At 35.9% G+C, this 15,468-nt stretch overlaps 1 pseudogene; it reads left to right on the forward strand.

Moving 5' to 3' along the window:
* The first annotated feature begins 409 nt into the window (after positions 1-409).
* On the forward strand, positions 410-13,780 carry LOC138340298 (uncharacterized; annotated as a pseudogene).
* The last annotated feature ends 1,688 nt before the right edge of the window (positions 13,781-15,468 follow it).

Below are 15,468 nucleotides of genomic sequence, written 5' to 3' on the forward strand. Positions count from 1 at the left end.
ATATGACCTGTGCAGGAAAAGGCTTCAATGACGTAAGGATTTTGTAAAAAAAGTGGATGGTGTGAGACCAGACGATCAGGCTAAGGTATTGGCTAATAAAAGCCAAGAATTCAAGAAACTTTCAGTGTTCTTACTCCAGACGTTTGCAGCCCAACGAATTCACTATGATATGCCCTCTTATATAGGTAATTATTCAGAGACTCCCCCTGAGAATTTGATTCAAAATAACCAGGGAACCACACCTTTGACAAGCAGCAGGCCATCGTTTGATCGTACTTGATATAATTGTGGAGAACCTAGACATATGAGTAGAGATTGTCCCCACCCGTGCATGATGGATTTTGCGCAGTAGTAGACTAGAGTAGTGTACACGCACAAAATGATAATAATAGTTGAGGGCGTCCACAAGATGGACAAGGAGGAAATCAGCGAGGTTACAAAAGTAGGGGAAATGGTAAACCAGGTAGAGGTAAGTGCACCCGGGAAGGGAAGACGCCCGTCATGATTACTGGGCTCACTATTATGCTTTTTCGGGCAAGTCCGAGGTGGAGGCGCTTGACGCAGTGATCGCAAATACTATTCTTATCAGTGGCTGGATGGTAAAATGTTATTTGATCTGGGATCTACTTATTTTTATGTTCTGATTGATTCTGCCTCAAAATTTTCTATAATTTGTGATATAATTGATGCCCTTATCTATATTTCTACGCAGTTGGAGAGTCTCTCATAGTTACCCATGTCTATCGTGTTTGTCCTATTTTATTTATGGGATTGTATACTTGGGCTGATTTGGTGATTCTAGATATGACTCACATTGATATATCTTAGGAATGACTTGGTTGTCCTCCTATTATGTTGTGTTGAATTGTAACACTAAGCCTATGACTCTAGAGATTCTAGGAAGGGAAAAGTTAGAGTGCGAAGGGATTTACAAGCCTAAGAAAGCTAAGATCATATCCTCCATTCACGCTAGGAAACTGGTAGGGCAAGGTTGTTCGGCTTATTTGGCTCATATTTGAGATGTTAAGGTTTAGTCTCCTCCAATGAGTTTATTACGATGGTGCTAGAATTTAGAGATGTGTTTTCAAATGATTTTCCTTGTATGCCTCCGAACAGAGATATAAATTTATACATCAGTGAACCTTGTACTCGTCCCATCTAATTCCTCAGTATCGTAAGATTCTGGCATAATTAAGAGAGCTTAAGGCTAGAATCCAAAAACTCCTTGATAAAGGATTCGTTCATCCTAGTGTTTCCCCATGGAGTGCTCCTGTATTATTTATTAAGAAAATGATGGTAGTATGTAGATTACCAGCAATTGAATAGGGTTATCATTCGAAACAATTACCCATTGCCTCAAATAGATAATATTTTTGACCAATTGCAACCATTATAAGTTTTCCCTAAGATTGATGTAAGGTATGGTTACGATTTATTAGGCCTGAGGATGTTCCCAAGACATTATTTAGAACCAATTATGGGCACTACGAGTTTCTAGTTATGTTGTTTGAATTGAATAATGCGCCTGTAGCTTTTATGAGTTTGATGAATGGTGTGTTCAAGCCATTTCTTGATTCGTTTGTAATAGTCTTTATTTCTGACATTTTTGCTTGACCAAAGAGTGAGGAACAGCATACCGACCATCTTCGTATTGCTCAGGGTGTTCTCGGGAAACAAAAGTTGTATGCAAATATTTTAAGTGTGAATTTCTATTGACTTCGATTGCCTTTTTGGGGCATGTAGTTCTAAAAGAGGAGGTAATGGTAGATCCCCAAAAAATCAAAGCGGTTAAGAATTGGATTCGACCTAGCTTTGTGCTTGAAGTTAGGAGTTTTGTGGGGTTCGGTAGCTACTATCGTTAATTTGTAAAACAAATTGCTTCCATTAACATACACTTTACGAATTTGACCAAAAAGGAGATATCATTTGAATGGACTGAAAAATGTGAGGAGAGATTTCAAAGATCAAGACACTCTTGACAACAACACATATTCTAGCATTGCCGATGGAAGGTAAGTATTTTATTTTTTATTGTGATGCTTGAAGTTCATGTTTGGTTGTTGTGTTAATGCAAGATAAGAATGTTATAGCTTATGCTTCGCGACAGCTAAAGGTTCATGAGAGGAATTATCCAACAAATATTTAGAGTTGGTAGTACTTGTGTTTGCTCTTAAGATCTGGCAGCATTATTTTTGTGGTGTAAAGTGCGAGGTGTTAACTGCTCATCACAGTCTACTGTAAACACGTAATTTTTTACCAAACTTAAAATTTTACACCATTTTCTGTAGCTGAAAATATTTTTCATTTATAATTTATTTTTTACGTTTCTCTTATTTTATAAAGTATATTTTAAAAGACTTGAAAACGACAAAAATAGAATCACTTTTTAAGGTAGATTTCATTTTCAATTGTTTAAAAAGAAAATAAAGGGTACAAAAAATCCATTTTATTTTAAAATTAAGTTTATATATAAGCTAGTATTGTTTAATAGTTTTAATAGCTATTTACTTTTTCCTTAGATTGTTATTAATTTAAAATAGTTAGTTGATATGCTATATGTTAAAATAGGAATAATTATTTCTTAATTAGAATAGGAATTAGAATAGGAATAAGAATAGGAATAGTAATTATAGTTGGAAATTGTTTCCAATGTAGTGTCTATAAATAGGGTCTTCATGTAACAATTTAAATGCGCAATTCAATAATATTTTCTCCATTATTTCTTACATGGTATCAGAACATTGGTGAAAAACAAACAATTAAATTTTCGGTGACATTTGGGACTGATTTTATCATTTTTTATTCTGTGGGTGTTGTGCAAAAACCAACACCACCACGAGGCTCAGAAACCTCCCGTGACCAAACCCCGGCCAAACCACCAAAAAACTCGAAGTGATCACCGAAAGCCCTACATTGTAGCATAAATTTTTTTGATCATTTCTTTCTCCTGCAGGACCACAGTACGAGATAGACGATTGGAACAGGATATGAATCACAAGGCGCCTTTACTATCTTACCTCTTCTAATTCTTTAACGGCATGCTCCGTTGCAGATTGCCTAGAACTAATTCACATATGTTTTGGGACACCCAAATCTATCTAAACTGCAAAAGATGGTTCCTAGTTTGTCTAGTTTATCCACATTAGATGTGAGTCGTGTCAACTTTGGAAACACACTCGTGCTACATTTTCTTGTATTACGAAGGATCCTTCAGAGTCTATTTGTTCATTAGTTCATTTTGATATTTGGGGTCCTAGTAGAGTCAGTTCCCCTTAGGATTTCGTGATTTTGTTAGTTTCATTGATGATTATTCGATATGCACTTGGGTTTTCTTAATAAAAGATCGTTCTGAGTTATTTTCTATTTTCAAAGGTTTCTATGATAAAATACAAAATCATTTTGGTTTTTCTATTCGTACTTTTCGTAGTGATAATGTCTTAGAATACTTATCATCCCAATTTCAGGAATTTATGTCTCACCACCAAATTATTCACCAAACATCTTGTCCATACACTCCTCAACAAAATGGTGTTGCAGAAAGAAAGAATAGGCATCTCATAGAGACTGCTCGCACTCTCCTTATTGAATTTCATGTTCGCTACGTTTTTGGGGCGATGCAGTCCTTTCCGCTTGTTATTTAATTAACATAATTCCCTATTCTTCTATTCAAAATAACGTTCCACATTCCATATTGTGTACTCAGTCACATCTCTATCCTATCCCCCCTCGTGTCTTTGGGATCACATGATTTGCTCATAATTTAGCCCCAGGAAATGATAAATTAGCTCCTCGTGTCCTCAAATATGTCTTTTTTTGTTACTCTAGATTTCAAAAAAATTATCATTGTTATTCACATGATCTTCGTCGATACCTTATGTCCACTGATGTTACATTTTTTGAGTCTCAGCCTTACTATACATCTTCTGATCATACTGATGTCTCTATGGTCTTACCCATACCTCAAGTTTTATTCGTTCCAACCTGTAAGGGATCTACTGTTACGTCTACATCTCCAGTTGCAGTGCCACAACTACTAACTTATCATCGCCATCCACGTCCAACCCTAGTCCCAGATGATTCTTGTCATGCGCCAGACCCCGCTCCTACAGCGGTCTTGCCTCTACCTAGCCCACCGCTTGCACTTCAAAAAGGTATATGATCTACTCGAAATACTAACCCGCATTATACCATCTTAAGTTATCATCGTCTATCATCACCCCATTATGCCTTTGTATCGTGTTTGTCCTGTGTTTCCATTCCTAAGACTATAGGTGAAACACTTTCTCATTCTTGATGGAGGCAGGCTATGATTGATGAGATGTCTATTTTACATAAGAGTGGTACTTGGGAGCTTGTCTCCTTTCTTGCTGGTAAATCTTTTGTTGATTGTCATTTTATTTATGCAGTGAAGATTAATCTAGATGGTCAGGTTGATCAACTTAAGGATCGCCTTGTCGCCAAAGGGTATACTCAGATATTTGGGCTAGATTATAGTGATACTTTTGCTCCTGTAGCTAAAATAGCATCGGTTCGTCTTTTTCTATCTATGGACGTCGTTTGTTACTTTATCAGTTGGATATAAAAAATGCTTTTCTGCATGGTGATGTTGAGGAAGAAGTCTATATGGAGAAACCACCTGGTTTTGTTTCTTAAGGGGAGTCTAGTAGCCTTGTATGTGGATTGTGAAGGTCACTCTTTGGTCTGACAAAGTCTCCTCGAGCTTGGTTTGGAAAGTTCAGCACAGTAATTCAACATATATAAAGTCAGCCCCTGGCAAAGGACTACTCTTTGAGGATAAAGGTCATGAGCATATCATTGGATATACACATGTTGATTGGGCAGGATCACCCTTTGACAGACGTTTGACATCCGGATATTGTGTTTTAGTTGGAGGTAATTTGATGTCGTGTAAGAGTAAGAAACAAAATGTGGTTGCTCGATCTAGTGTAGAATCAAATTATTGAGCAATGTCGACAATAATTTGTGAGTTAGTTTGGCTCAAACAGTTACTGGGACAACTAAAATTTAGCAAAATTGATCAAATGGAACTTGTGTGTGATAATCAAGCGGCTCTTCATATCGCATCAAATCTAATGTTTCATAAAAGGACTAAGCACATTGAGATTGACTGTCACTTTGTGAGAGAAAAAATACTCCCTGGAGATATTGTTACAAAATTTGTGAAGTCAAATGATCAACTTGCAGATATGTTTACTAAGTCTCTCACATGTCCTCGTATTAGTTACATCTGTAACAAGCTAGGTGCATATAATTTGTATGAGCCATCTTGAGGGGGAGTGTTAGAATAGGAATAAGAATTTCTTACTTAGAATAGGAATGAGAATAGGAATTCTAGTTGGAAAAGGTTCCCAATGTAGTGTCTATAAATAGGGTCTTCATGTAGCAATTTAGATGCGCAATTCAATTATATTTTCTCCATTATTTCTTATACTATATTAATATATTATTTATATGTATAGTATATTATTATTATTTTTGAAGTAAGATAAAACTAAAGAAAAAATAAATTAAAAATAAACCTAAATAGTCTAACAAACCTACCCAACTCCTATACCTACCCAAAAAAATACTATACATAGGAAAACAAGAAATGGAAAAAGAGGAATAAAAGATAAATTGGATTTTTTAAAAAAAAAACAAAAAGAAGAAAAAGAAACAAAAAAAGAGAGAAAAAAAAAGAACAATCAGCCAATTATACGCCCTACACTCCCACTTTCTCGTAACTGCCCCCACTCTCCCACTTCATCAACACTTCCCACCCCACACGATACAACCCACTACCCCGCACCTATAATTCTGATCAGATGACTTGATAGCTAATATGTTAAAGAACCCGTGCGACTTTACGGAATTGAATTCGAGGGAGTAGAACTCCTTAAACTGATCTTAGCAAGAACGGGTAGTTTCTGAGTGTCATGATTTAAAAGTGTGTTGTGAAATGGTAGTATGGAACTCTTAATGTGACTAACTGGTTTTGTGCAAGCCGTTATGGCAAGATTATTCTCTCCAAGGCAGGGTCATTGTAACGGGATTAGGCTCGCCATGGCGAGATAGTCACGAATAAAGTTAGAAATAAACCCCAAAAATGTTTTATTCTGCACTTTTCAACTTTGAGAGATAAGGAATGAACCCATGTATTTTCTTGAAAACGTTTCACCATTCTTGAGGCTAAAGATAAGGTTTTCAATCCCGAATCTGTTTTTCAATCTGTAGAACTTAGTTTCGTAGGTAATTATTGTTAGGAAAGGGTTTTGGAACTATTTGGATAATAGTAAAAGTCTTAGTTTGGATATTGAAATCATGAGTTTGATATAGAGTTGATAGTGTTGATTGTAATTCCAGTAATTAGACATCATTTATTGATCCTCATGTTGTATTTATTGATTAAAAATCAAGAACAAGCGAAAAGAATCCGGAAAAAAAGAATCAAGTTTCTTAGGGAATTCAATCTTTGTTCGAGGTAGGTGATGATTGTGATTTCATTTGTGTGATATATGTTTATAATTGCTTCACTATGATGCATGTATGTATCCAAATGTTGCATTATAGATCACATTAATAATAATTTAGGATAATGAAATAATTATATGCCATCAATCCTGACATGATTGTATGATTATGAAAATCTACATTGTGATTGTGATTGTGGCTTGTTGAATGGATCAGATATTACGTTTTGACGCACTAACTAGTATCAGTTGTCATGTACCCCCATAAACATTAAAACGGGTGTCACAATCTAACACACTAACTTGGAACTGGTACCACGTGCCAGTACACTAACAGTTTGGGTATGGGTTCCGTAAGAGGACCATACTTGACATAATTGTATATCTTAATACTGTGAAATTGTATGTTGTTGTAAGTGATAATTGATATTGTATATGTTCGGTGTATGCTTGGTTATTAATGTTGTAATGAGTTATATATATGTCTGTGTGTATTTCACCTGTCGGGATAGTTATGTGATCCTACCTAAACACTATGGTTGTGTACTGACACTGCACTTGCTCTTTCTTCTTTGAGATACAGCAACTTCAAGCGGCTATTGACAGACGTTACTTAGAAGATCAGTGATCAGTCGAATTCAATGGTGAGCAAGTTATTCCGAGATGTCATGAGTTCTCTTTTTGTTTATGTCCACACTTTTGAACTTAGTCTAGTACTTTAGATTTTTGTATGTTTAATTAGGTTGTACCCATTTACTTAGACATATGATCCTTGTTAGAATTTTGATACATTGACTTTTAGGTTCTAGGTATTATTTCCGAAATTGTTTGTTAGACTTTTGGAGTTTATGGGAACTCCCTGTTTTTCCGTTAATATTTAAACCTTCTTCTGTATCACTAAATGCCTTAATTTTGAGTTGATTTTTTTAGTTTGGGTTCTAGTAATGGTTCTCCCATCATAGAGTTGGTGTGGGTGCCAATTACGACGGTCTAGGTTGTAAAAAATCTTTTTTTATATGACTATAGTTGTACGTGCATAATTCATTACGGAATATTATGATTAGTTCTTGTGAAATTTTATTATGAAATCTTCTTGCAGCATCTTAAAACAAAGATTATGTACTCGAAGTTACTGTTCATTTACATATTGAAGTGAATTCCAAAATTCGACCTTACGATTAAAAAATAGTTAAAAGAGCAAAAATTTGATAACTTATTAAAAAGTTGTTATCCAAGCAATGAATTGAAAAAATGACAACAAACTAGAGCAATTGTGTAATTCTTAAGAAAAACTAAAGTAACTAAAAACATTATTTCAATACTTTCATTTTCACAAAACAAAAAAAACAATATATGGTCATAAATTTATGTTTATATAAAACTAAAATGAAACAACACCTCTTTTAACTTTATATTTGAATATATCTTTTTAAATTTAAGAATTTTTATTTACTCTCACATTTTAATGTATTATTTAACTTATACTTTTTGTTTTCTCCTCTTTTTTTTATTTTTCCCTATTTCAATTTAACTAATTAATGTAAATATTAATCAAGAAAAAAATTAGTTCCTCAATTATCACTATTAATGAATCCATGCGACTTTACAAAATTTAATTGGGATAAGTAGATCATTGGGAATTGATTTTGGCGTTAAGGGCATTTCTGAGCATACTGAATTAAGAGGGGTGTTTTAAAAAGGAAGAAGTAAAATTCCCTTTAGAAGCTAAGTATCTCCCTTTGTGCCTCTACAACGGGATTACTATCGTTGCAGCGACGCTACTATAGCGGGAGGGGTGTCGCTGTAGCGAGCGAGGGGAATGAAAGGATTTAGGGATTTTTTTAGGGAAGCTTACTGGTTCACTTTGTGTCGCTACAGAGGGATGGATGTCGGTGTAGCGTGATAAAGGGTTTAAAATTTGTAATAAAACCTTTAGACGATATTATACTGTATTTTTCAAGTTTTGAGCGAAGAGACGATCCCTGGGCTATTCCAACTCGTGTTCCACCATTCTTAAATCTAGACATAAGTTTTTCACTCTCTGAATTTGCTTTTTGATCCGTAGATTGTTTTAAAATGGGTCAAAGGGAGGATTTATTGAAGAATCCTATGATGGAATTTCCTAATTGACAGGTTGGAGTCATGAGCTTTGAACTAGGATTCATAGATTGTGAGTTTTCCGAGAATTTACTGCATCCTTTTTTATTTCCATATAGAAATTGTTGATTGTAGACCACGAACAAGCGGAACGTCGAAAAAAGGAAGGATCAAGTTGTCTAGGGTTTCAAGATTTTTTTCGAGACAAGTGATGGTTGTGATTCTATGATTGTGTGATATACATTTGCTTTGCTTCGTTTTGATACTTGTATAGGTATACATGTTGCAATATTGATCATAGATGTTGAAATGATATATATGAATATTGATACCATGAAATCATGACTTGACTGTGTGATCTAGATGTGTTACTGGTGTGTGATTGGGATTCGCTTCCACGTTCCGACACTCTAACTTAGATAGGGTAGCCACGTTCCGGCATGCTAAGTGAGATTAGTTGCCACATTCCAACATAAAAATAGGATCGGAATGCAACATTCTGGCATGAAAATAGGATTGGATTGCCACATTCTAGAATGCTAACATTTTGACTTTGGGTACTGTGATAGGACAAACTATGTGATAAAGCATGCAAATTGTGATATTGATTGTTATGATAATATTGAATATATTTATAGTTATGCATGTATTATAATGTTGTAATTTCTTGTTTATGTTACACAAGTAGGATAGTCGCGTGATCCTACCAGTACACTATTGTTGTGTGTTGATTCTGCACTTGCTCTTATTTTTGTTCAGTACAGGGCATCTTCACCCGATTGTTCACAGACCTCACTTAAGAGATCGGTGATCACTTCGAGTTTAAAAGTGATCCACATTGTTTGAGCTGTCACGTAATTCTCTTTAATCTATTTCCACCATTTTTAGACATAGACCTTGTTTTAGTTAGTTGATAGTTCATTAGTAATCTTGTTAGATATGGATATATGTCACGATCCGCAAGTACACCCTAGAAGTTAGATTATCCTTGTGTTGCCACACGGCAAATGTGACTTCAAGAAGTCTCATCTAAGCCACTCGTATTGTTCATTTAATAATAAACATCCTAAAATAGGTATAAATTTAAAACTTTCTTCACCCATGAAGAACTCTTTCATAAATAATACGAAAGCGGAAGAATTTCATTTAAAACATTAAATCTATACAACATCTACTTGGACCATCTAAAGTTTAGAGTATACAACACTGGACTAATCCCATACAAGACAATAAAATAAAGTCTATGACATAAGGGATATGTGGATATTGTCCTCGAATAAATGAGGGAGGACTCACCAATTCATCCTCCATGGCACATCAAGCCATAGAAACCTATTCATCCTCCATGGCACATCAAGACTTCCAATTCCCTACACTTTAGTAAAAAAGGGGTTAGCACATTATATATACTAAGTATGAAAGCCATGCAAAAACCATGAAAAGGGACATTTAGTAAATAACATGCTTTTCATGAATTATGATAAAAATATCATACTATAAGCATAAGAACAACATTTAACAACTTAGAAACACATAAGAAATCATTTAAGAGAAAGACACATTTTTAGACAAAATTACAGTGAATTCACTTCACTTTACAGTGAACTCAGTTCACTGTTACTGTGAAGTTCCTTCACTTCACTTTAGACATCTTCATGTATGTAATTATCCAACTTAAAGCTATCGTAAGGCTCACTCAAGTAACACAAAAAGTGACCGCCCATACAAACTCCCTAAGCATGCTTAAATGATCCTTAAGACTACTCATGATGAGTAACGTACACACTTAAAAGACATCAACATATATTAACATATAGATAATATTACATTTCCTCATCAAAGGTTATCAAAAGACTTACTTAAGTAGATCAATAAGATAACGTCCATGATTGACCTCTTCAAAACTACCTAAATAATCCTTAAGACTTCCTAAGTTTGGATCATGTCCATATACAAAATTATCTTCCCTAACTAGAGTCATTCTTAAGACCTATCTAGGTAAGATAAGAAGTGACCATTCCTATGCCCCATTCATGCCTTAACTAGAAAACCCTTAACTACTCTCGATAAGTACTTATTCGTTTTAATATACTTTCTTAACTTAAGTCATTACATCCGTTAGTTCATTTAAGACTCATTCATCACATAAAGGACGTTCAAGTAATGGTCTTGGAGAAGACTTAGGGACTCCAACTAACACCTTCAAAGCATATTGTGCAAGGTCTAGAAAGTGTCTCATACCACCATCTAAACTTCATAGAACTTCTCTAATGCTAGTAAGTTTCACACATGAAGAGAAAAGGAAATAACCGACATAGACCATGGTAGCAAAACATGGAATCCTGAGTTCTAACCTACTCCGGTGAGGGTGTTCTACTTGCCAATGGTAGAACTTGTCCATATCCCATGTAGGCATATGGTTAAGGAATATAAAGGGCATGCTTTTTATTCTAGTCTCATTCATAGCTAGAACTACTTCCCTTACCATACTCACTCGGTGCTAGCCGTCGTTCTCATAGATTAATTCACATTAAAGGTTCATGCAGTTGGGTTCCATATCTAGTTCACAACCCAATCATATTTACCCTACCAAAGAGGTCCTCTAGGGATACCTTACAACGGACACAAGAATCTTATAATGACTTTCCTAAGGATTAATATGATTTCGTTCAAACCAATTAACCATAAGTATATCATTCCTTTATTTGAAGGATACCATTATGGCTTTCGACTTCAACATTCATAACCTTACCACTAGGTTAAGGTTTTCACATAAATGACCCTCTTAACATGATTCAAGGCCACATATAATTCATACATTCAAGACTAAGAGACTTAAGCATCCTAAGTCAAGACATCCCATATTCACATTCATACATGCATCAAGCAAGGGACATAAGTCAACCAAGAGAAGACACCATGTACTTCACTTAACACATTTTACATGTCATTCTTATGTCACTTAGGAATAACTATTATCTTATTTAAGTCATCCTATATACTATCATATCATCATCAATATAACCATTATAGACTCATATAGTCGAGTAGGAACAAACATGCATCGACCCCAAGACTACACATACATGCACATAGTCATGGTCTACATAATTTCCTAACATGCATTGAAAGAACACATATTTTCATATTACTTAACATATATACATATATACTCATACTTCACATAAAACAACTATACAAAACATCATAGTTTTTCATGTTATGCCGACAAAGCCACATCAATTTACATAGCACCGCCACCATAAGTGGACCATACCAATCACAACATAATTAAATTCTAATTAACATAAAATAAAAGAAATTAGGACAGCATACCCCCATTCCATCTTACCACTTTGATTCAAGGCTAAATCATCCAATTTGACATTACAAGGCCCTTACCCATGGCCATAACCAACAATCCAACATAATTATAACAGTATTCATGAAACTAGGTCAAATTACTACATATTGATCAATCTAATGCAACTTATATATCAATTTACTATAACCATTACATCAATCAAAAGCCTATATGAATCTACATTAGAATTCATAAACCTTTAAGTCAATATCAATTCGATAAGCTTAAAATTCAATAGATCTAAGAATGTAAAATATTCAATTGATCAAATTTAAACATCCCGTAAACCAATTAACCATAATCTAGACATGAATTAAAAGCCCATAGCAATCTACACATGAATTCATTAATATCAAAGCACGATCACATAACCCATATTTTAGTCAAATTGAGAGATTTGTGAATGTGAAGGGTTCATGGAGAATCTCACTATAAATATCAATTATACATCAATTACATCATATCTTAACATTTGAAAACCATTTATGCAAGAATCAAAGACTTAGATTAGCAATTGGCCTTTTCATATTTTTGAAAACATTGAAAATCATCTTTGAATTGGCTCTAAGGTGATAGCAAGACTTAGATGAAGAAATCCCATACATTAGAAGAACCCAATGCTAATTGAAGAATAAAATCCATTGAATGCCCATCTTCAAGCTCCATCTTTACCTTGAATTCTCATGGAGGTTTTTGGAGGAATTTTTGAAGGGAATGTGTTTTGATTTCATTGTTTAGGGTTATAATGAGAGTTTAATGACTTATAAACTCTTAAAATACCCATAAACACTCAAAACAACATTCCTCACACTTTATAAGACTTGGGGTAAATTTAGAACTTCACCCTTCAAATTAACAGAAAGTTGGCAAGAAAACAGGCAGCACCATCGACACCCACATCGACGGTCCGTGGTCTCACCCAAGCCCCGTCGATATGGTCTTTTGGGTTGAAACTGAAGCTCCTCAACATGTAGGCCAAGTGTCTCCGTCGACGAGACCATCGACGGGCCGTCGTTCGGGTCGGTCGATTACCACTGCCTGGCAGTGTTGAGCACCAAGTTACGGTTCTCCTTTAGGAACCCTTGTGGATCCTATGTGGAGTCGTACCCCAAAGATTCCAACCCAAATATGTCCGTATATGATTTTAGGATGCTTTTACTTTTCTTCGAGAGGCTATAGGACTTTAGGAAATATCCTTTTTCTCTTGAGTTTTTCATGCTATGACTTGATACCAATTGGTATCCAGCGATTTCAAATTGTTATCTAACTTATTTCACTCTTGTATCTGCAGATGGTTAATACTATGTATCACGGTGCTAGGATCGTAGCTCCTGCTAATGCTCCAGCTGAGGAACCCGCAGCGAGAGGTCACGGTCAAGGCAAAGGTAGGGAAAGATCAAGGTGTAGAATCTATGGGAGGGTGGCGCCTGTTGTGAATGAGGTACCAAATGACCATGTTCTTGGGAATGAGACCCTCCGGCACATGAGGAGGTGATAGGAGATGATAAGGACGTTGAGAATGTTTAAAGAGGTTGAGAAAGAGGAAAGAGGGCAAGCTGAAGCCATATGAATTCCACCCATTGAATTGGTGTTATGTCAATACATCATGTCCTTTTTGAAAGGATTGACTGTTCCGGGGATGATTCCACCTACTCAAGCCCCCCTGAATCCCCCTGTTGCTAAGAATATGCCTAAGCTGGTTGGGGAGGGAGGTATTGATGCTTTCTTCCATCCTTTATTAGGTTCTGTGATGACCGCTAATGAGCATGATATTTTGACAAATTTCTTGAAGCTCAAGCCCCCAGTATTTCTTGGTTCAGAGATACAGGATGCTTATGAGTTCATATAGGATTGTTATGAAAGGTTTCACAATTTCACCAACAAAAGGTGGAATTCGTGTCTTACTTCAAGGTAAGGCCAAGAAATGGTGGAGATCTTACATCAAATGGAGAGCCTTGACATTACCTCCACTTACTTGGACCTTATTTCATGCCTTATTGTTAGAGAAGTATGTGCCTAGGACTTTGAGAGATTGCTAGAAGGATGAGTTCATGGAACTAGAATAGGGTAGCATGTTGGTGGATTCTTATGAAGCTAAGTTCCACTTTTATATAGATATGCTACACAATTGTTTACCATCGAAGAGGAGAAATCCAATTGTTCATTAGAGGTTTGAATTCTGAGCTACAAGTGTAATATGTTCACATGACTTCTGCCGGAAAGATTTCTAATGAAGTGAGTGTTGGCTAAGATGTCCAAGAATTTTTGAAATTATAAAGGCTCATATACTATAGGATCCGTTTGACATACACTCACGACCAAGCCAATTAGGTCTGTCATGCTCTCCTTTGTCGGTAACTATTCAAGAACTCATCCAAATAATTTTTCAACAGATTAAAATATTGGGCATGTGGCATGCAGTAAACCACCTAGAGGTCGCACTTTATTTAGTTGTGGGGAAGTTGTACACATAATGAGGAATTGCCCACAACCACATCCACTTGAGTCTGGGCAGCAGCCTTCTCGAGCAACTGTATGAGCAATAAATGGTAATAATGGTAGGGGACGTCCACAAGTAGGACGAGGAGAAAATTAGAGAAGTCATGGACGTAGAGGAAATGGTAATGGGTGTAGAGGTAATGTGCAACAAGGAAGGTATCTAGCTCGTGTTGATGATAGAGCTTAATGTTATGTCTTTCCGTGAAAGAATGAGGCAGAGGTGTCTGATAAAGTGTTCATATGTACTATTCTTGTCTGTGGTCGAACGGCTAATGTATTATTTGATCCGGGTTACACCTATTCCTGTGTGTTTGTGAGATTTGCCTCTGATTTTGAGATGTTTTGTGATATTCTTGATGATCCTATATGCGTTTTTACCCTTGTTAGCGAGTCAGTCATAGTCACCCATGTGTATCATGATTGCCCTATTTTTTTTATGAAATTCCAAACTTGGGTTGTGATATACAGTGGTTTCACAGTATTATTAATACTTTTTCCTTAAGTTTAGTGCATCCAAAAGCCTTATTGTGCTAAGTTTTATGTAAGTTTCTCTTTAATTGTAGGAAATCTGTCTAAAAGAGGAATGCAGAGGTTTTTGAGCGAAAAAATGCAGAAGAGACCACCTACGGAGCTTGTGACGGTCCGTAGGTGGCAGCGTAGTGCAGCTGCTGAAGGAAGATGGGGAAGTCTGACCAAGTGTGGGGTTCGGAAACTGTGATGGACCGTTGTAGCCATGACGGTCCCTCCTGCTGGTTCGTCATGAAGTTTAGAGAACTAGTCCTATTACCTAAATTCCAAGAGTTTAAGTGTTTTGGAACGGAGTCCCTCGACGGACCGTTGTGCTTGTGACGATCAGTGGTATCTGCCGTCGAGGATAATGAACAGAGCAGCAGAAGCAATTGAAAAAGTATGGGATGACGGAGTCCATGACGGTCCGTCGTGACCACGACAATGCGTCGCGAGGTCCGTTGAACAAGCCGCGTTTTGACAGATTTCCAGCAAATAGATCCTTATTTAGGTTTTTATTTTTTTATAAAT

The sequence above is a fragment of the Solanum lycopersicum genome, chromosome 12 (genome assembly GCF_036512215.1).
Source record: "Solanum lycopersicum chromosome 12, SLM_r2.1".
In the NCBI taxonomy this organism is placed as follows: Eukaryota; Viridiplantae; Streptophyta; class Magnoliopsida; order Solanales; family Solanaceae; genus Solanum; species Solanum lycopersicum.